This window comes from Dipodomys merriami, unplaced genomic scaffold (genome assembly GCF_024711535.1).
Source record: "Dipodomys merriami isolate MVZ:Mamm:240054 unplaced genomic scaffold, mDipMer1.0.p SCAF_7, whole genome shotgun sequence".
NCBI classification, from domain to species: Eukaryota; Metazoa; Chordata; class Mammalia; order Rodentia; family Heteromyidae; genus Dipodomys; species Dipodomys merriami.
The window spans coordinates 35,260,180-35,281,047 of record NW_027206290.1 but is presented as its reverse complement, the minus strand read 5'-3'; the positions used below and the strand labels follow the sequence as shown (position 1 = coordinate 35,281,047).

Here is a 20,868-nt window from a genome sequence, read left to right as displayed (position 1 = left end):
GGACGGGTGGAGTTGGGAGACATGGAGAAGAATGAAGGAAGGGTGATGTTGATCAAGATGCATTGTCCTCACAAACTGACATGTTAAATTGAAACCCCTCTGTATAGCAATTGAAAAATAATAAAAATGTATTAAAAATAAATTAATTTTGTAAAAAGAGCTTAACACACATTCTACAAGTGAGATTGTACTTGCTCCTGGAGTTGCCACTAGATCTGTATTCTATTAATCTTTTATTCTTTTTTTGACTTCTTTTTTTTTGGGGGGGTGCAGGTTAACATGGCATCAGGATCCACAGTGATGGCCCCCATTTGTCTAGTTTAAAATGAGAAAGAGCAGCTGATGGTGAACCCTGAAGCAATCAAGGTTCTTGAAGCAATTACACAGCCTGTGGTGGTAGTGGCCATTGTAGGAATGTATCATACAGGAAAATCCTACCTGATGAACCGCCTGGTAGGACACAACCAAGGTGAGGGTTTTCTAGGACAGGAGCCATTTGCTGGGATCATTGATAATGCAAGGTAATCATGCTTGTTATACCATCAAGAAGAATCTGACTCCTGCTAAGGGAAAAAACTTTCAATCTTTATTAAGATTGACATGAAAGCGTATCATTTTAAATCCATACTCATAAGAAATCACCCTACTAGTATAAAAAAAAAGAATTTTCCTTATTCCGTTTAATGACCTACAAGAATAGTATTCTGGTGCAATTCAATCTTACCTAGTCAGTTCCTTTGATTATTTCCTTCCTCCCACTGACATATTTCGTTAAGCCTGTAGAATCAATGCACATGTCATTCAGTATGCTTTGCTTATAAAAGTGAAATAAAGGAAGATTGTGAGATATAAAGTAACAGAAAGTATTGCATTTTCTAAAAAAATTATGCTTTATAATTTTTACTAGTTTTATAAGGTCTATAAACCATATAAATAATGTAGAAAAATTGTTTCAAATACTGTCATGTGTATTGCTTGTTTTTTTAAATGCAGGGTGATTTTTGTTATTTTTTATTTATTTTAAAATTTTATTATCTGCAAGTCATTACACACAAAGGCATTATCATTCAACAGAGCAGTTCATGATTGCAGTGCACCTTGATCAGTGTGGGTGATTTCCTTAAATAACGTCATTTTATTTGCTCTTTCTTGGTTCCCAGAAAATCTGTCGCTAGTTCAATTAATCCTTTGCCTATGAAGGTTCCCCTCAGTATCTTTTATATCTTCTCTTCTAGCTCATTATTATTATTATTTTTAATTTAATTTTATTTTATTTGAGAACATACTGTACAGAGGGGCTACAATTACATGGGCAGGATAATGCATACATTTCTTACCAAGCATTGCAGCCTCCTCCTTTGTTTACCCTTCACCTCCCTTCCCAGCCTCCCCCCTCCCCCCACCCAATTATACCCCCCTCCCCCCCACACACCTACATTGTAAAGCTGGTTTTGACATGACATTTTGTACTTCTCATTGTTGCAACAGGTCCACCTGAATCCTTAAACGACTTGTTTGTCCCCATCTCCTCCACATGTTATACTGACATCAAATATAGTGAAAGTGGGGGTTACACTGTGGGGGAGGGACATACAAGGCAACAAAGAAATAATCTTATAAATGCGTTAGAAAAACATGCATGAAAGAAACGAAAACATTGAAATACATATTTAAGGGTTCATTTTCCTAACATCACATTATCTGTCCTTTTCCGCTTGACGTAGCTCATTATTTTGAAAGACAGACTCAGTATGATATTCTCAGAACTTAAGTCATACCTATTTTAATATTTTTCTCTTTGGTTGCAGGTTTCCAGCTGGGCAGTACAGTGAGGTCTCAAACAAAATGTATCTGGATGTGGTGTGTGACTCACCCAAGGAAACCAAATTTCACCTTGGTCCTTCTGGACACTGAGGGTCTGGGTGATGTGGAGAAGGTAAATCAAAGTCATGGAGAATTCTCCTTTGGTTGTATATCTTAACTTACCATATGTCACCTTAATTAAATATCCACTGCTTAATTGAATTCCTATAAATACAAATCCAGTTATGAATTAAGGCTAAATTGTCTCTTTGCACTACTCTGATAAACCCTAATATTTTGATGAATTATTATCCTTTTTAAAAAACTTTCCTCCTTTTTCCGACTTTGTTTTTTGGAAGTGGGTCACTAGATCTACCCATTCTTTGTTCTTTATTAGTCCTGGGCATCAAAATCAAGCTTTTGTACATCCTAGACAGTGTTCTACCAAGGTGCTACAACCTTAATCTAGTCTAAACATCTTAATGTGAGATGGTAGTGACATTAAATTCTACCTCAGACACAGGGAGCTTGTACATGTGCTATCGGAGATCTTCAGTAAGGAAGAATTTTCGTCTACTCTGTCAACTACTTATTTACTCAATTATTCATATCTGCATAAAAGAATGTCTATTTATGCTTTGATTTATGCTTTCATGGAAGGTATTGGGGAATGACCGAAGGAGAGCCTTGCATACATTCTAGTTATATGCTTACCACTGAGCTGGACTTGTCCCTATACCTTGTTTTTGCTTTGTTCCATCTTTGGATATTTAGAGTTCTTTCAGTTTGTTGTCATGTTATGGTGAAATTTTCTCTGAGAGTATTATACAATGTAGTAAATATTCAGTAAGGATACCAATTCTAAGTCCCTATCCTATATTCTATAGATCCATCAGTAAAAGGAAAGGACCTCATTCAGGAGCCAATACACATTTTTTATAACCAGTACAGGTGCTATAGATGTCCAGAACTGGCCATACAATTTAGGTATATGGGTCAGACACTATTTCCTAGGGGTATGGACATCTCAGCACTAACTTATGAGGCCAAGAGGACTTTAAATCTATTACCATAATATAAATTGCTTTTGTCTAGAATTACTCACTTCCTCTGTAATTTGGTGGGAGTTGAGTATTACACAATTGCATTTTTCTGTACTTCATGGTGCATCTCATCCTTAATCTTGTTTCTGGCTTTATCTTTCAGCCCTTTACACATGATCACTGATTCACCCAAATGATATGACTATGTGATACATATGTATGACTTATACTTTATAATATTTCTCATTTGTCTACTCTTGGTTTTACAATGTGTGTGATCTTTTAATCTCTTCTTACACATTCTATCAGCTTTTTAAATAAATGAAGCACACTGAAACAACAGCTATTAATCCAGTGAGACATTCACATGTGTGAAGTTGCAAAGCATTTTTTTCTATTTACTAAAATGGTCAATTTTCTCTCACACAAGAAAATTTTAGTGTATTATTAGCAGAGATGATCATCTTGGATGCATAGATGCATATATGTTGCATTTATTTATATACTATATATGATTTTTTAATATTGAGGCATCCTACTGAATATAGTTGCTGTAGAGAATATTTTATGCACATTGACAATATCATTCACTCTAAGAAACCAAGGCCTGAGGAAAGTCACTGTTAATGAAAAGCAAGTATAAACTTAGGATATTTTCATAAACTTTGATCTTTGTATTCTCTATTTCAACTGTAGTCCTAAATGAACAATAAATGAAAGAATGAAACAAGTTGACTTCTCTTTCCCTTGCTTTCTACTGCGATCCTAAGAATGACTCATGGATCTTTGCCTTTCCATTGTACTTGGTAGCACCTTTGTCTACAACAGCATGGGAACCATCAACCAGCAAGCCCTGGAGCAGCTGCAGTATCCTTCCTGGAAAACAATAGTCATCTTGTATTGAGGTTAGGAAAAGGGCAACTCACCCTATTTCTTTCAGTGACTCAGTTTTCCTGGTTGAGAAAGGTACATTATACAAAATGGAATGTTATCAATCGGTTTGGAGGTGAGATTTGAAACTTGTTTATGATGTATGTTGCTTTTCATTCCTTAGCTAAGATCCCAGCTATGTAACTGAACTAGCAGAGCTAATCAGGCCAAAGTCCACTAAGAAGTATGATGAAATGGATGACTCTGACGAATTTGTGAGTTTTTTTCCAGACTTTGTTTGGGCTGTTCGGGATTTCATTCTGGAGCTAAAGTTAGATGACCAGCCCATCACAGAGGATGAATATCTAGAGAATGCCTTAAAGCTTATTCCAGGTACCAGAGGGAGGCCCGGAAAGGGGAAGGATTCAGTAGGGTTATGGCGTGTACTAAGCCCTTTTAATCCGTATTGGATGTATGTGCTTATTTGAGATTGGATTGTGCTACAATATGATACACTAATTATTGAAAGGCAACTGATCAATTGCCTTTTTTAAAAAAAATATGACTCCATGTAAAAAATTAATTTTTATTCTATTAAAAGTACATTTTTTAAATGTAGTGTCTATTTCCACTTTAAAGTCCTCTAGTATCATTTATGACAACAATTCTCATATCTAAAAAAGTTAAATATACTTCAATAGACCATTTTATGAAATACTACATGTAAGGCAATGTTCAATAGAATTCTATCAGTTCTCATAGATGATATGTCATAAAACTTGAAGTTTCAAAATAAAACCAACAATTCTTTTTAATATGTTGTACCTGAACATTTAAAATAACATTATCTAGTGAAATAGTTCATCAACAGAACCATATACAAATAAAATATTCACAAAATATATTTTAGAATATGTTTTGTTTTTTCATCTGAACAATTAGTAAGCCCACAGAGACTTCTATGCTTGTTCTAGAGTTATCATTCGAAAGTCTTCAAGTGGAATATAAAATCACTAAAATGGGCACAAATATTGGATCAAATTATTTAAGGCCCATTAACACCATGAAAAATCATCCCTATTATTATCCACCCTATAATGTTGAAAGGTCCATTTATTAAGTTTTGATTTTTTGTTTGTTTTTTTTTTCTTCGTCATGAAGCTTGAACTCTGGGCCTGGACACTGTCCATGAGCTCTTCAGCTCAAGCGGACTGCTCTACACTTAAGCCACAGTGCTATTTCCTATTGAGTTTTTTTAATTTATTTTTTATTTTTTTATTGTGAAAATACCGTACAGAGGAGTTACATTACATGAGCAAAATAACGAGTACATTTCTTATAAAGCAATGTTGCCTCCTCCTTTGTTTTTCCCCTACCATTCCTTCCCTCCCACCACCACAACTACACTCCTCTACCTCCCCACTCCCCCACTTCGTCTAAATTGTAAAGTTTGTTTTTCAACATAGTGTCTTGTACAAAGTGGTTTTTATTTTCTTGCTATTGTTTGTAACATATTTATAATGTACCATGTTATTTTTTGTTTTTTTGCATGCTCCTGCCCCACAGTATAACCGCTGTTCTCACTGTATTTGATGTCCGTGCTCTGCATCTTGTATGTATGTAGACTTCTCTAAGTTGGGGAGGAGATGGGAAAAAAACATGCTTATTGATCAATGATCTAGTTGTTCACATTGACTCTGTAAAACCTCATAGAGTAATTCAGAGAATGAAGAGATATCCATTATACATCTAAGTTAATTTTAGTCTTCATAATTTTCAGTGAGAGTAGTCTTTAAGGATTTGTGGTATGTAATTATTCTTGTGTGTGTATACATACATGTATGTATATTTCTAACAGCTTTTCTGTTCTGACTTGAATATTATGTATCTTCTTTCTAGCATTTTTTCTAGCATCTTACTCTTTGCAGATATAATTTTATTTTATGTCTTAGATTTCATTTCTGACAAAGATACACTAGAATCAGAAAACTGCTTCTAACCATTTTGCTTCACTGAGTTAAATTCTTAACTGAGGAGAGTTTTGCCAGAACTAGGGAGACTAATCAATTTTGTCCTTTTGTGGACAGATAGATGCCTAATCTTCAATTACTTGTTGCCTTTTGCCTCTGTGCACAAAGTTGGTTTACAATGAAGTATCAGTTTAAGGATTGTGAGACAGTGATGTAAAATCTCTGGAATGAAAACACTCAGCCCCTTGCCTGATGGCTGACCTTCCAATGATCAATTATTCTCTTTTTTTGGGGTAAATATTCAAAATGTGTTATTGAATTTGTGTGTTTTCTATAGACAAGTATCTTAATTTTTCTTAGAGATCAACTTTCATTTATAACTGTTACAATTAGGGCTCACTAGTCTGTATTATTCATATATGATTGCATTTTTCACTGAGAGTTTGTTATATCCATTATCTCTTTTTTTCCTTTTATTTTATTCTATTTTTGTGGTGAAAATACCATACAGAGGGATTACAATAACATGAGCAAGGTAATGAGTACATTTCTTATCAAGCATTTTTGCCTCCTCCTTTTTTTCCCCTTTCCATCACTTCCCCTCTCCCCACCCACACCCACATTCTCCCCTAATGACTAGGATATGTCTGAGGCAAGCAGAAACTGTTAGACAAGTTGATGTTCCGTGAAATGAACCCTAAGATAAAGATTCAATTTTTTTTCTTTCTTGTGATTGTTTCTAACATATTTATAAGATGATTTCTTTGTTGCTTTGTATGTCCCTCCCCCATGGTATAACTCCTGCTTTCACTGTATTCCTTTTATTTTTTATAGGCAAGAATCAGAAAATTCGAAATACCAACTTGCCTAGGGAGTGCATTAGGCATTTCTTTCCAAAACGCAAATGTTTTGTCTTTGATCGACCTACAAAAGAAAAGGAACTCTTAATTCATATTGAAGACTTGCCAGAAGACCAGCTGGATTGCAATTTCCAAGTGCAATCCAAAACCTTTTGCTCCTCCATCTTTGCCAATGCAAAACCCAAGAACTTGAGAGAGGGAATTATTGTCACTGGGAAACATGAGTCTTCTTAGCTCCTGGATTTACCTCTCTTCTTAATTCCCTTAAGTAATAGTTTGATTACATTTTTGCATTTGTTAAGAGTATAGAAAAATAGTAGTTCATTCTTCATATAATTTCATCCTTCCTAGTTATTGTCTGTCTACATTGATCTTTATTGAGATAGAATATATCTTAAGAAACTATTCCACAGATCATATAAGAGCCGAGTGATGCTAAAGATTAATTCCTGTGTTTTTGATTAAGTCACTTTGGAAAGTATTCTGCATGGATAGAAAAATATTTTGTGATTTTAAACTAGTTATGAAGCATATAAGATGCCAAGTACCTAAAGGATCATTAGGAGTTTAAAATTCAGTTAAATTTTAGCTACGGAAGTGGCTTCAGGATGTGGACAACATGCACACATAATGTTATGTTCTGTCATGATGTTCTTCTGAAATTAACACGCAGATTTTCATTCCTATTTAGAATTGGGCCCCAAAAGTTAGACAAGTTATTTCATTTGTAAGCTTCATTCATTTTGCCTGTGTAACCTGCTCTTTTTTTTTAACTTTATATGGAATTCTCTAGACATATTGGTGGTTATTAGTGATTTAAATTATAATGTGTGAATTAAGAGTCAGAAAGAAAAAAATGAATAAGAAAAAGCAGTGCTGCAAGAAGAAGTAGACTTTGTCAAATAGGATATAGGAATTTCATATCAGAAACTTGGAAGTCAGTGACTGGGAAGATAATAAATTCAGGTTATCTAGGGCAAAAAAATTAGTAAGAAGCTACCTCAATCAGTAAGTAGGCATGGTGGCTTGTTCCTGTTAACACAGATATGCAGAAAGCATAAAAAGAAGGCTCATATTTCATGATAGCACAGGTAGATACAAAGGAGGCTATCCTAAAATAATATCAGAAGCAAAAGTGGGGCTAGGAATGTGGTGTAGTGGTAGAGTGCTTGCCTAGCATGCATGAAGCCCTGGGTTTGATTCCTCAGTACAACATAAACAGAAAAAGGCAGAGGTAGCGCTGTGGCTCAAGAGGCAGAGTGCTAGCCTTGAGCAAAAGAAGCTCAGGGACAGTGCCCAGACCCCGAGTTCAAGCCACAGGATTGGAAAAAAGCAAAAAGTGTTGGTGGTGTGGTTCTATTCATATAGCACTTGCTTAGTAAGCGTGAGACCCTGTGTTCGAGCCATGATATCACCAAAAAGAAGTGTGAAAGTTGTTTAAAGTCTTAATTTTTTTCAGAATGCTAATTTTAGAATAAAATCGAAGTGTAGCTTGACATTTATCCTGAAATTATTGGGCTCATCCAGGACTGGGGACTCTGGTGGAGACTTATGTCAGTGCTATCAACAGTGGAGCAGTGCCATGTTTGGAGAAAGCTGTGACTACCCTGGCCCAGCTTGAGAACTCAGCAGCTGTGCAGAAGGCAGCTGACCACTACAGCCAGCACATGGCTCAGCAATTGAGGCTCCCCACTGAGGACCTCCAGGAGCTGTTGGATGTGCATGCGACCTGTGAGAGAGAAGCCATCGTAGTCTTCATGGAGTTATCATTCAAGGATGACAAGTGAGAGTTTCAAAAGGATCTAATGGTACGATGTCTGCTCCTGGTCTGTCTTTCCTGAAGTCTTCCCCTTTTGACACAATGCTTATGCTCATCATTTTAATCCTATGGAATCATTTCCTATCTGTACATTAGGAGCCTGGAATTTTATGAGTGTGAGGATTCCTACAGGCTGATGGGTACCAGACATTTATCTTTTATTGTTGTATAATAAATTACAATATGGTTGGCAAGTAAAAAACCCAGGCCCCAATGGCTCATACACTAATCCTACCTACTCAGAAGACAGAGATCTGACATCATGGTTCAAAGCAAATCTGGGCAGGAAAGCCCATGATAGTCTTATCTTCAGTTAAACTGCCAAAGTCCAGAAGTGGAGGTGTGACTCAAATGGTGCTAGCCTTGATCAGAAAGCTCAGGAATAGCTCATGCCCTGAGTTCAAACTCAGGAACAGCATTAAAAATAATATATATGCATTTATAAATTTTTCCATACCATTGTATACATTTGACCTATCATTCTGTATATAATATGCAATCATGTACTTACAACATACAGTTGATATATCTTTATGAAATACAGTCCTGTTCATCATTCGTATAGTGTGAGGATGTTGGATAAGCCAACAAGTGCTCTGCTCAGGGCACCCAAATGAGGTAGAACTTCTGACTCTGCAATCAATTTTCTGTCAGGTAAAAGCACTTCACACACTTATGTGCACACTGCAACAATTAACAAATGGTTCCCAAACCATGAACATATGAGAAACTTCAGAAATATTGCAAACTTTTTTAATGCATTCCTTTCCATCCTTGGAACATACATCCTGAGTTTACTCTCCTTTTAGCCACATTCCACTTGCTATAGCTTCTTTTATGGCTTTATTGTTGTTCATCACTGGACTGTTGAACAATTGTGTGGGGCCTGTTACTGAATCCCATCATTTTACAGAGAATGAGCCTGGCTCTCAGAATGTTCAGGGACTTACCAATATTACTCAGACAATTTTCAGAAGTGGTAATGGCTCCTTCCTCTGTCCCCATGTGCTCCGAGGTTTTCATCATACTTCTTCCATGACGATCACCATAGAATTTCTTTCTAATGCCTTCATTGTACTGTCTTCCTATCATCTTAACAGAACACCATAGAGAGAAAGAAGGAAGATTTCATCCTGCAGAATGAAGATGCATCCGGAAAGTACTGCCAGAGGTGCTGAAGAAAATTTCCCAATCTTTCATGGAAAGCATTTCCAATGGCACTTTCCCTATACCTGGATGGCATAATCTTTACTTGGAAGGCAAGAAGAAAGTTGAGCAGGACTACAAACTAGTTCCTAGGAAAGGCATAAAGGTGAGGAATAAGGGGATGAATTGCAGTTAGTCAGAGAATCTTATTTATGTATTTATTTGTTTATTTATATATTTATATATTGTCAGTTGTGGGGTTTGAACTCTCGGTTTGGTCTCCGTCCCTACGCTCTTCAGCTCAAGGCAAGTGCTCTACTCCTTGAGCCACAGTGCCACTTCTAGGTTTCTAGTGTACGTTTGGAAGTAAGAGTCTCATGGACTTTCCTGCCCTGGCTGGCTTTGAACTGTGATCCTAAGATTTCAGCCTCCTAAGTACCTAGGATTACAGGCATAAGCTATTGGCACCTGCATGGGAATCTCATCATTAAAGAACACAGAATCATATGTGAGAAGAAAATCTGCATTTTTCCCTTCTGTATCCACAATTAATTATTCTTAAACCAGAAATTTCCTGGTAGAGTAGGATTTTTTTTCATAGATCAAACTGTGCAATCGTTTCTTAATTAAGCTGATGAGATTTGAAAGTTAAAGATATCTTTTGTTCAATTCACAAGATACTGATAGTCTTGTCTCACATACAAAGACTAAATTGAATTTAACAAGATAAGTAATGCATGCTGACATAAACACCAAGTAAAAAATAATGATGGAATTAATATGGTAACAATATTAGTGTTAATAATGCTCACACATATTTAAAATCATATTTTGTTTCATTTTGAGTTTCTTCATTTTGTTTGATTAACTCAAGGTGTTTCATGTAGGTAAGGCTAGTTCCAACTCATATCATTTCCACTTCAGCCTCCATAATACTATGATTAGAAGTATGCACCACTATGTCTCAATTTCGACACCTTATGTTGTATCATAAATAGTCAATAACCTGTAATTTCAGGCTACTTGGACATCTATAATTTAAATTTCAGAAATATCCTATAAATTACTACTAATATTATCCAGGTGTTGTAGTTGAGAAATATGAGGCATAGGGAAGCTAATAAGTTGTAAATTCCTAGAGCCTGTACTCGGGAAAACTGGTATGCAGTTCATAGGATACCATTAGAGAACTCTGGAGTTAGCTCAGGAAAGATTTCTCCAAGAGTAGAATGAAGGTCAGGATGAATTATCAGAGAATTCCTTGTATTTTAAATAAAAGAATACAGGTATCTTGGTAGAAGAATAGAATGTAGGGATATATTGTTTAATTTTGTGGTACTGGGTTTTGAACCTAGCGATTCCTACTTGCTCAGGTAGTGTGCTGTCATTGGACCCACGCTTTTAGTTTGGCTCTCTGCTGGTTATTTTGGAGATAGTGACTCATGGATTTTTCTGCCTGGACTTGTTTCAAATGAGGATCTCCTGTATCTCAGTATCTGACTAGTTATGATTTGTAGGCATGATCCACAAGTGCCCAGATAGAGAGTTACACTAGAGAGTATACACTTTAGGTACATGTAAATCTCATTGATATCCTGGAATAGCAATAGATTTCTCTTTGGCAAAAGAAAAAAAAGGCTTGAATCTGGTTGCTGGTGTCTTATGCCTATAATCCTAGCAAGTATACACACATACATACATACATATACATATATACATGTATATGTATATATACACATACATAAATGTATATATACATATATATGTATATATACATATATATGTATATATACATATATACATGTATATGTATATATACATATGTATATGTATACATACATATGTATATATGTATACATACATATATGTATGTGTATGTATGTATGTATGTATATAATCTCAGCAGGCTGAGATCTGACGATTGCAGTTCATAGCCACCAAGATTGGTTTGCATAGGAAGAATGCTGAGGAGAAAGAATGAGAGAAGGCATGACTTTGACCAAGACATATTGTACACATAAATAGACCTAATGAAGTAGAATCCCTTTGTACAACTAACAGGCGACTAAAAGGAAAACAGGCTGAATAAAACCTTACTTTATTATGTAATAGGGCCTAGTTTTATCTATCCTTATTGTCTTAGTTGCTCTTCATGTTCTTAAAACACCTGAACTTTGCACATGCAACTGAATGAGCTGTCCCATGCCCTTTGGGGACTGACACTATGTATGCTCCAAACTTCTCTCACCTGTCACAGATATCCAACACTGAGAGGTCATCTCTGTCTCACAGCTGAAACAATTGTTATGTTTAAATGGCAAAGGAAGTGCAATAATCATGTGAACATCCCATTTCTACTATAAGTGATCTTGCAGTTAAGGGTACTTCTTTTTTTTTTATTGTGAAAATAGTGTACTGAGGGGTTACAATTACATGGGCAAGATAATGAGTACATTTCTTATCAAGCATTGTAGCCTCTTCCTTTGTTTCCCCATCCCATCCCTTCCCATCTTCCCTCCGCCCTGCGGGGGTGGGGGACCCCCAAACCCCCCCTTCGCATCAAAGTTGTGAAGTTCGTTTTCGACATAATGACTTGTACATCTCATTGTTGCAATGGGTCCACCTGTATCCCTATTTAAAAGATTTGTTTTTCCCCTTCCCCTCCACAAATTATACCAATATCAAATACAGTAAAAGCAAGGGTTATGCTGTGGAGGAGGGACATAGAAAGCAACAAATAAATAATCTTATAAATGTGTTAGAAACAATCTCATGAAAGACAAAAAAGCATTTGAATACATATCTTAGGGTTCATTTCCCTAACATCACCTTATTTGACCTTTTCTGCTTGACTCAGACATATAGTAGATATTGCCAGTAAGGGAAACCATGGGACCTATGTTTCTTTGGGCCTGGCTAACTTCACTTCATATAATTTTTTCCAATTCTTTCCATTTCCTAACAAATGGGGCAATGTCATTTTTTCTGATGGAGGCATAGAATTCCATTGTGTATATATACCACATTTTCTTGATCCATTCCTCTACTGAGGGGAATCTGGGTTGGTTCCATATCTTAGCTATAGTAAATAATGCTGCAATAAACATAGTCGTGCTGGTAGCTTTAGTGTGGTCTTGTTTGTAAACATTTGGGTAAATGCCCAAAAGTGGGATTGCTGGGTCATAGGGGAGCTCTATCTCCAGTCAGGGATGGGGTGGGTTCCCAACATTGCCACTTCAAGGTAGATGTTTAGGAGTGACACCCTATCAAACCAAGTTGAATAATAATGATTTTTGGATTTCTATTCCTATTTCATTAAGAATGAGTTTGGGATATTGATATCACATTGAATTTGTAGATAGCCTTCGGCCGTATTGCCATTTTCACCATGTTAATCATCCCAATCCAGGAGCATGGGAGGTTTTCCACTTCCTTAGTTCTGCTTTAATTTCCTTTTACAGGTTTTTAGTTTTCATGGTAGAGGTTCTTCTTCTTTAGTTAAGTTTACTCCTGGATATTTTATATTTTGTTGGAGCTATTACAAAGGAGTTGCTTTCCTGATTTCTGCCACACTATTCTCATTGTTGGCATATAGAAAGGCCATTGATTTTTGAGGGTTAATTTTATACCCTGCTACTTTACCTAAGTTTCCAATCTGCTCAGGTACCTTGGGAGTGTAGTCCATGGTTTGGGATTTTTGTTGTTGTTGGGTCATGGGACTTGAACTCTGGGCTTGGGTCCTGTCCCTGTGCTCTTCAGCTCAAGGCGAGCACTCTACTGCTTGAGCCACTGAGCCATTTCCGGTTTTCTAATGGTTTATTGGAGATAAGAATCTCCCGGACTTTCCTGCCCAGGCTGGCTTTGAAATGCCATCCTCGGATCTCAACCTCTGCATAGCTAGGATTACAGGTGGGAGTCACCGGCACCCACCTTCCATGGGATTTTTAAATACAAGATCATGTCATCTGCAAAGAAAGAGAGTTTTACTTCATCTTACCCTATTTAGATCCCCTTTATGTTTACATATTCTCTCATTGCTGTAGCTAGACATTCTAATCTAAATTGAAAAGTAGTGGAGAGAATGGACATCCTTGATGTCTGAGAGAGGTCTGAGAGAATGCAGGGCATAATTTCAATGTTTCTGAATTTGGACAGATTTGCTTTGTGTCCCAAAATGTGGTCTATTTTGGAGATTGTTCCATGTGCTGTTGAGAAGAATGTGTTTTCTCATGCTGCTGGGTGATACATCCTGTAGTTGCCTGTTATGTCTGTGAGTTTGTAATTGCTCTGACCAAACCTGTGCCTTCAACAAAGCCACTATTGAACACAAATAGGACGCTTCTGTATCTTTGCTCTTGATTTTCCCTGATCATTTCTGATTTTTTGGCCTTGGGATTAACAGGTTTCTTTAATCCATTCCTTCAATTTGTCAGCACTCACCAAGTAGTTGTTTCTATAATGATCCAAAGAGAGCTGGGTGCCAGTGGCTCAAGCCTGTAATCTTCTCAGGATGCTGAGATCTGAGGATGGCAGTTCAAAGACAGCCTGGGAAGAAAGGACTGTGAGACTCTTATCTCCAATTAACCACCAGAAACCGGAAGTGTTGCTGTGGCTCAAATGATAGAGCACTAGTATTGAGCTGAAGAACTCAGAGCCAGCACCCAGGCCCAGAATTCAAGCCCAACAACCAACAAAAAAAATCCAAAGAGATAACTAAAGGCCAGTATTTCTTAGCCTTGCAAGTTGTCAAGACACCCTTGCTAGTGAGTAGGATCTATAATGTAGCCTCTCCTACAAATATGGTGTGAAATACCTATGCAAACACTCCCGGGAGACAGGTTGCCCTAACGTTCTCCCTGCCTTTCCAATATAACTGCATGTACTAGTTACTCAGGACTAACTCCAATATACTTTTCAGATTTCAAGTCTTTCCTGAAAAACAGTGTGGGAAACCTATGGAGTTTTATTTTCTGAATCTTCTACTCGCTATGTCAGAGAGAGGTGACCCACACTACATTCTTTACCTCAAGCACAAATACCACACTGGACTCTCCTGGTCATTTAAAATGCTCTATATTGTATCACAGTCTTCTCCAAAATGTATCTAGTGATAGCCTATATGTTAAGAATTGAAGTTAAGCCGGGCACCGGTGGCTCACACCGGTAATCCTAGCTACTTAGGAGGTTGAGATCTGAGGATAGCAGTTCAAAGCCAGCCCGGGTAGGAAAGTATATGAGACTTTTATCTCCAATAAACCTCTCATAAAACTGGAAATGGCGTTATGACTCTAGTGGTAGAGTGCTAGCCTTGAGCTGAAGAGTTTAGGGGACAATATTTAGGCCCAGAATTCAAGACCAACGACCAACCAAAAAAAGAATAAAAGTTCATATTTGACTACTATTTCCCAAGGAAATTGTTTAATATATGGAAATGGAGCCTTAAAATGGACCTCTAGAGATAGTAACATTTCAAGAATTGGAATATGATTGGAATATGATGTATCTGGAGCTAGAGAATGGGGAATATGAAAATTGGATATGCAATATTGACAACTTGCAAGGCTTGGTGACACTAGCATTTAGTTATCATTTGACAAATTACTGGAATGGATGTTCAAAAATTGAAGAAATATTGAGTGCTGTTACTAGTATTGATTTATATAAGTAAGGGCAAATCAATGATTAGACAGAAAGAAACTTGATCTTAATTTTGCTAAGACTTTTAACTTCTATTTATCATTCCTTAGGAAGAGTTTGAAAAATTCAAAGCAATTCAAGCCACTGGAATAAAATTTCCCAAGCACCTCATAATTATCTACCATCATCACTCACCTACTTAACGGGTGAAATGTTTATTTGTGTTCCATTTATTTAATATATAACTTCAGGAAGACATTTTTTAAGAATTGTAGGAACATTATATTAGGCTTTCCATTGTCACTGTTATAAGCTCTCTTACTTGTCTAAGAAACTGCAAACTTAGTTGATAAGAGTTAATTTTTTTAAGTTTCTCAAAAGATGTTTCATTTCTTACAGAATAAAAATTATATCTATGTTAATGTCTGTGTGTTTTCTATTCTTTGAAATTTTATCTCTTTGAAGTTTTCATATTACATGAAGGAAACATTACATTTTAAGAACCATGGAAATGAATGCCTCTTTTAAAATGTTATTCATCTTAAAATTTTGAAATCACTTCCAACAATTAGTATACAGTTTTTAAAAAATGACAGCAATGTAAAACAGATTTTCTCTGCCATCGGGAGAAAGGAGAGCAAATGGAGAGGTTGAAGTGAATATGGTCAAAATACTTGAGTACATGTATGAACGTGAAAGTTTAGTGAGATTCACATGGGAAGAAGGGAGAGGATGACAGCGATGGAGGTAGTGCATGATCCAAGGTACATGAATGTATGGTGATATGGACATATATAGTTATATATTAAAATGAACCTCTTGTACAATTAATTGATGCAAATATTTTCAAGTGTGGAAACATAAACAATTTTAAATCCTTGAGATCCAGCATAATTTGCTTCCAAAATTTCTACCCCTTGGTACTATTAGCCTGGAATATATTACTAATTAATACTGGTATCCACATTTCTTCTTTGTCTATGTTCCCTGCCAAAAATAAGATCCTTTCCCTGGTTTCTAAGATATAGAAATCAATAGAAGTGTATGCTACATTCATTAGTTATTCACTAAACTTTTTTCTGCTAGGTTCCTTGGCTCCTACTCATCCCCTAATTGCCTCACAGGACATTGGTGTGGCAAAGCTGGTACTTACATATAACTACATTTTCATGATTAATGTATGTTATTTACATTTATGTATTTTATATTTACATATTTTCTATTTTTTAATTTTTAAGTACAAAGGGGTTTCAGTTCCACAAGTCAGATTATCACTACATCATGATCACTGTCACCATTTCTATTTTTCTCCCCATCTCTTCCTATCCCATGCAAATACTGAGGTTGGACAGTATTTTCAGACCTTCACAACTACACTATGTTTTCTACCTACTGTGGTATTAACTATTGTAAAATGAACTCATTTTTGTTGTTGTTAGTCATAGGGCTTGAACTCAGGGCTTGAGTGCTGGCCTGAGCTCTTTTGCTCAAATCTAGTGTTCTACTACTTTGAGCTTCAATGCCACTTCTGTTTTTCTGGTGGGTAATCGGAGATAAGGGTCTCATGAGAGGTTTCTGCTGGGCATTGCCTGTGAACCATGATTGCCAGCTCTCAGCCTCCCGAGTAGTCAGGATTACAGGAGTGAGCCACCAGAGCCTAGCATTTAAATGACTAAATTTTAAATGTAATATAAGGAATACTGATTTTCCAGGAAACCTAAATGATGAAAGAAAGCCTTTCAGTAACTTAATTTTACCTCACAGACTTCTAGTTTCTCCTTCATAAACTTGATTTACATAACAAAGTGACAGTGCTCTGTTGTTTTGAGCCTCTGAATTTGTGGAAATTTGTTACAACTCCAGCTGGAGACAAACATAAGTTAGTAATTAGGATTTTAACTAGTTATAAAATTTATATTTTTCCTGTCTTTTTCATGTTTATATTTATATTTTTATACTTACATGTTTATGTTTATGTTTTTATACTTACATTTTTAAATCTTTATATTATTATTATTTCTTTATTTTATGTTATTTATTTATTTTTTGGTTAGTTGTGGGGCTTGAAGTCTGGGCTTGGGCACTGTCCCTGGGCTCTACAGCTGAAGGCTAGCACTCTAATGCTTGAACCACAGTGCCACTCTAAATGGTAATTGGAGATAAGAGTCTCACTGACATTTCTGCCCAGGCCGGCTTTGAATCGCAATCCTCAGATCTCTGCCTCCTGAGTATCTAGGATTATAGGGTGAGCCACTGTCTCCTGGCTTCAATGTTTGTATTCTTATATTTTAATTTACTTACATAGAACTACATTTGCACAATTAGTATATGCTATTTATATACTTTGTATTGACATATTTTTGTAAATTTTAATTCTTATTTGAAGTACAAAGGGTTTCAGTTCCACAAGTCAGATTCTGAGTATATCATGATCACTGTCACCCCTTCGGATTTTCTCCTTGTCTCTTCCAATCCCAAGCAAATACTCAACTTTTGTAGTTCCTCTTTTACATAAAGTATATTGAATATATAGTTGAATTTTCTCAACTTTCATTCGTGAGCACTCTCTTTACTTTAGATCCTTTCCAAACAAAACATATTTCAGCTTCCTGGCATTCATTTTGTTAATTGTTTAGAAGAGTTACACCATTAGATTGTTATCCTGAGTATATCATCGTTTCATCAATTTGTTTGTATACATGCATATAGCACTGTATATGTTGCCAAACATATCCAGATTTTAAATCTAACTTTCACATATGAGAGAAACACATAGATGAATACATTTTTGTTGTATGTATAAACCACATTTTCCTGATAAACTCAGCCATTGTAGGACATCTTGGAATTTCTGAAAACTTGGCAATAGTGCAACTATTGAATTTTGCAACTTGATTAATGCAACAGGGAACATTGAAGTGCAAGTGGCCTTAGCAAGTTCTGCACAGGGACACCTCCCTACCTCTTGGCTAAGTTTCTGCTCAGTACCTGTTACCTAGGCAGGCCTGGAAGCTGTCACCTTCCCCTCCTCTTAGGTCACATCCTGGGCAATCTGAGGTCACATTCAGATCCAGTGTGGCCATATCTTTGCCCCATCTGGCCACATCTTTTCCTGTTCCTGGTCCAAATAAATCTTGGCCCAGGGGTGGGTGGTCCCCATTTTTCCTTTTTCAGCCATGCCTCTCCACCATGAATGGTGGGGGCAAGAATTCGGTAAATAAACTTCCTCTCCTGCCTGAATAGCACGTGGTTTTCTCTTCATTAGCTACCTAACGAAACCTACCTATTTAATATACCTTACATATGGTAGCATGACTCAAATGGGGTTTTTGAATTAGAAATGTTAGAATTTCCTAATCAACCCTTTTATGCGAATGGAGCTGCCTTGAGACACCACGTGAGACTTTTCACCAATACCATTGCTGGCCTTCTCATCCACATCCACACCACTTCTCTATTCTGATGAGTGAAACTACTCTTTACGGTTCTGTTGCTCAGTCTCTGTCCAGACTAGTGCAATGCCAGAGAGCTCCTATGGCCTTTAGTCAAAAGGCTGGTCACCTCTGGAGCCAAGGACGCTTGGTTTTGTGGGCTTGGCCATTTCTCTCTAGAGAGCTCTGAGCGAAGTCAGCATGCTGCTTCTGCCTCGTCGGCTCTCCTTCACTCACCAGACTGACTCTCCTACACATTTAATGAGGTGCTCCGAGTCATGCCTGAGCCGTGAAACCCTGTTGAAATGCCTGCTGCACTCCCTGGAAAGCCAGAACACCTAACTTTTATGGCATTCTCAGATTTCAACAGTTTTTGCCACTGCAATGGTAAATGCTCAGAAGTCTGTTGATTTTCAGGCTCCCTTTGCTTTCTCTTTGTCAATCATGTCCAACTTTCCTTAGCTCTCCCTTTGTCTATTCTACAATATTTTGGCTTGTGCCCTGAAGAGGGCGAAGCAGGCTGGTTCCCGGGGTCCCCCCTCAAGTTTCCCTCTCAAAGGCTAGCCACTCTATGTTTGAAAATTGTCAGAGTTTCTATTTGTTCAGGTTTTCTTTGCACTTTTTCAGAAATTTGCCATCTTTAGTTCACCATCTTGGCCACATGGTGGGTTAAGGGTTTGGTCTCATCTGACCCTTAACCTTCCAAAAAGCTTAGTACTCCTCCACCATTTTTTGCTGCCTCTTCACAGGCCCTGGTAACTGAGGCCCAACCATCTGATGTGCTTTGTTAGCAAAGAGTCTAAACATTGTTGTCAAAAATTATAGCTTTTAAGTTTTGCCTTTTTGTTAGGGGTTGTGTATTCTACTACCAACCACATGGTTCTAGATATTGGGCAAAATAATGTTATAGTACTACTGTCATTCATTTTTGGATGCTGTAATACATAATGTACTCAGTGTGTATGTGTATGTGTGTATGTCTGTCTGTGTAAACATGTTATCTGTCATTGTAATCAAGTTATTTGTCTTAAATTGTTTGAGATTTCTGATGTCTGATCCGTTTAGTTTTGGAGTTCAGTGCCAGACAGTCTACATGCAATCCAGATTCAGTCCATCTCTTCCAACCTGGAAGACAGGCCTCACTCCTGCCTAGACCATCTTGACTACCTCCACCATGGTAAAAGTAGAATGGAGTCTTGCTTTCCTCCATCACATGTAGCTGATTCCTGGTAAAAGATTGCTTTGGATTTGCAACAGCTAAGGCACTTTCTTTAACTTTGGTTAACTTAAGCATTTCCCCCTGCTCAGGTCACATCTGTATCTGGTGTGGCCACACCTTCTTCCACCCCTGGCCTTGGTAAGTCTGGCCTGGCTGTGGTTCCACCCTTTTTTATTCCTGCTGCATAGGCTTCCAATTTGACAAAAGGCAGCCTGCAAATAAACCTTTCCCTTGCCTGAATACCACTTGCTACTCTCTTTACTCAGCTACCAATTGAATTTACCTAACAAGCATATCCTAACCCATTCTATTCTGGGTAATATTCTGGATGGATACCCAAGTATGGTATTGATGGAACATAGTGTGTACTTCTATGTTTAGTGCTTAAGAAATCTCCAAACTTCCTTCTAAGGCAGTTGCACTATGTTACATTCCTACCAACAATATCATAGTGTTTCTTTTCCCCACATTCCCACCAGCATTTTTTGTATTATTGCTGATGGCCAATCTTATTAGGGTGAGATGGCATCTCAATGCTGATTTGATTTGTGTTTTCTTTTTGACCAGGGATGCTGAGAATTTCCTCAAGTGTTTTTTTTTTTTTTGGCCATTCTTATTTCCAAGAAGCCTCTATTTAGCTCCTTGACATTTATTAATTAAATTATTGATTTGGGATTAATTTCTTAAATTCCTCGAATATTCTGCAAAGCTGGTAAACATCTTAATACCATATTGCAGGCTGTCTTTTTTTCCTTTGCCTTGCAGAGTCTTTTTAGTTTGATGCCATCCTATTTGTCTATTTCCTTTCTAATTGGTGCTCCTGAAAATCCAAAGTCACTGACTGTCAAGAAATCCTAATGTTTCTCTTAGTCTTTTCTATAATAGTTTTAAGGTCACAGTTCTTATGATGAGGTCTTTGATCCATTTTGAATCTGTTTTCTTTTTGCTTATGTGGTGCTGAGGAATCGAACCTAGGGCCTCAGGCATGCAAGGCAAGCGCTCTACCACTGAGCCACCTTCCCAGCCCACTATCTCTGTTTTCTACATATGGATATCCAGGTTTCTCAACA

At 37.0% G+C, this 20,868-nt stretch overlaps 1 pseudogene; it reads left to right on the top strand.

Annotated features, from left to right (window-relative positions):
• The first annotated feature begins 327 nt into the window (after positions 1–327).
• On the top strand, positions 328–18,921 carry LOC138817095 (guanylate-binding protein 7-like; annotated as a pseudogene).
• The last annotated feature ends 1,947 nt before the right edge of the window (positions 18,922–20,868 follow it).